Source organism: Clupea harengus, unplaced genomic scaffold, assembly GCF_900700415.2.
Source record: "Clupea harengus unplaced genomic scaffold, Ch_v2.0.2, whole genome shotgun sequence".
NCBI lineage: Eukaryota > Metazoa > Chordata > Actinopteri > Clupeiformes > Clupeidae > Clupea > Clupea harengus.
Window position 1 is genome coordinate 45,542 of NW_024879865.1, and position 3,207 is coordinate 48,748.

Consider the following 3,207-nt stretch of genomic DNA (forward strand, 5'->3'; position numbering starts at 1 on the left):
ACACAAAACTGCAAGACTGATGCCATGACTGCAGAGGAGCTGTCTTTGAGTCTACAGCTGATGAGTCTACAGAGGGGGAGGAAGAGACTGTAAGAAACATGTCCTCTACACCTCTTCAATTTCCAAACAAGAAATACTAGTAAAGAATGAAATGTTTGAAGACATGGGTTCTCTGTCCAACAGCTCTTCACTAAATTCACAGACCTGACTTTGCAATCTTGATTCAGTGGTTGATGGAGCAGTTCTCCTTCACAGTCCTGAAGCTTGCCGTCACTGATGTCCAGCTCTCTCAGGTGGGGGCTTGCCCCCTGAAGAGTCAAGGCCAAAAACCTTCCAGTCAGTTTACAGCCATTAAGTCTGCAAAAACAAAATTGTGGAACAGTCTATCACAAATTGGGAAATCAGAGAGCAAATTGTGAAATCAGAGAGCAAATTGTGAATAGAGTAAACATTTATGTTGCTATTGTTTGTTTAACACAGTCAGTCAGTTAATGACTTAGTACAGTAAATATATTACATATTGTTCTTCTAACATGCAAGGTCCAAATGGTGGATAAATGTATATACTCATCCATTCCTCAGTCAGAAATGGTAGTCTGGTAGTTGTATCCAAGTCCAAGCACAACAATCAAAGTCATAAAGAATAGCCTATCTAACACGCCTATCTTTCAAACTTTTCAACGCCTGTGCCTCTGTTGGTGTCTAAACAGTGTATGCAGCATAATAGGCCTACTGTTGTCAAATGATTGCCAAATTAGAAGGGAAAAAATAAAGCATTAGTACATTTACATTTAGTCATTTAGCAGACGCTTTTATCCAAAGCGACTTACATATGTGCGACTTACAATGTATACACATTTTACATTTTTACATTTACACTGATGGCACACTGCACATCAGGAGCAATTAGGGGTTCAGTGTCTTGCTCAAGGACGCTTCGACAGGGAATCGAACTAGCAACCTTCTGATTACTAAACGACTTCTCTACCACTGTACCACTGTCGCCCTTAGTATCTTTTAAAGCCTCCATGAAACAGTATTCAATCTCCTAATTCCACCCCGAGTCTCTCCATCTTACAGTGTGGAATCAGTGCTTCAGAGCACAGCTTTCCTCCACAGTCACCCAGAGTATTCTTACTCAGGTAAAGCTCTCTCAGGTTAGAGTTTGCTGACTGTAGAGCAAAGGCTAAAATATCTCAAGTCTTTAGTGAGTCCACAGCCAACAAGTCTGGAAAGCATTAATGGTATAATAAAAATGCACCAATAAAGAACTAAACTCTCTCTAACAAGCAACCTGATGGGTTCCTTACCCATCATTTTAAATCCACAGTGCGATGGAGGAAAGGAAATAGTGTGCAGTAATGCCAGTGTGAGAGGAGCGAGTGGTGAAATAGAACATGCAGCAGACTACTCTGCTAGTTTACCACCAGAGGGGAGATGGAATAAAGCTTTTCAAACTTGTACAGCCTCCTTGAAAATGTATTTTTGTGTCTTTAGTTCACAGTGTGGATTCAAGTTTTTATATCATGTTTTATATACACACACGGACAAATCAGCAACACATTCATAAACATTTGGCACAGCACCTGGAATTACTGTTCCTCAAATTCATGTCCTGTTTCTCAAGCTTTGAGCTTTTTCTATGGCAAAAATATAATTTTGTAGATAAGACCTCTGTGAACAGTTTTACTGACTTCAGTGTCTCCAGTCGGCAGTTTGGGTTTCCAAGACAAGGGAGCAGCTTCTCTTCTGATGTTAGCAGATCACAGCCACTCATGTCCAAGTCACTCAGTTGAGAAACACAAAACTGCAAGACTGATGCCATGACTGCACAGGAGCTGTCTTTGAGTCTACAGCTGATGAGTCTACAGAGGGGGAGGAAGAGACTGTAAGAAACATGTCCTCTACACCTCTTCAATTTCCGAATAAGAAATACTAGTAAAGACTGAAATGTGTGAAGACATGGGTTCGCTGTCCAACACCTATTCTCTTAATATACAGACCTGACTTTAAAGTCTTGATTCAGTGGTTTATGGAGCAGTTCTCCTTCACAGTCCTGAAGCTCGCCGTCACTGATGTCCAGCTCTCTCAGGTGGGGGTTTGCCCCCTGAAGAGTCAAGGCCAAAAACCTTCCAGTCAGTTTACAGCCAGCAAGTCTGCAAAAACAAAATTGTGGAACAACTATCACAAACTGTAATAGAAAGCAAATTCTGCCTAGAGTAAAACATTGATGTTACTATTGTCTGGTTAACACATTTGACAGTTAACAGTATGCGTCTGTTAACACGGTCTACAATATTACTGACCTCAGTATCTCCAGTTTGCAGTTTGGACTCTGTAGAGCAGAGAGCAGCATTTCTCCTGACTGCTGCAGGTCACTGTGACCGAGGTCCAGCTCTCTTAAGGGGGAGTTTGCAGACTGCAGAGCTGAGGCCACAATCTCATATGACCTCTCTGATAGTTCACAGTCAGCAAGTCTGTCAGAGAGACAAGAGAAGAAAAAAATATATAACACTATGAGTGCCTCCCTCCCCATCCATGCCTTATTTCTCAGGTCGGAGAAAAATATTGTTGCAAACAATGGACCTGAAGTTCAGAAGAAATTTCTTACGAAGTTCCCGGGACAATTCTGGCATTCATGAAAGTTTTCTCATCTGGGATTTGTTCTTAACTTAGAACAGAATTTACAAACGCTAAATAGCAGTTGTAAATCGGCCAGATTGGAGTGTGCCCATGTTCTTAAGGGCTGAATTTTTGTTGAATTGATGTAAACGCAATCACCAATGATTTCTCAGACATCCTCGGTTTTAAATAATTATATTTAACATAAATACGAGGATATTTGTATCATTAACAATTACGTTTCACATTCATAGTCATGATACCGAGACCGAGGCATCGTGATGTCCTAAAATAAATAAAAGCACTACATGAATACTGCGAATGGCAGTCAGTGAATAAATAAATAAATAAATAAATAAATACTAAACTCAATCGCGTGGATATAGCCATAGTGGAATAGAATGGACACTTCTACATTCTGCAACATTACCTCCACCTCTGCAGTGGTGAAGTTAGGTCTGCGTTTACTGGACCGTGTGTTGTTCTGTGCAGATTAAGTTAACTACATTACCCAGAATGCACTAGGCATACGGGCTGTAGACGTGATGTTTACATGTTGAAAGTCGCTCCAGTAAAGTTCAAGCA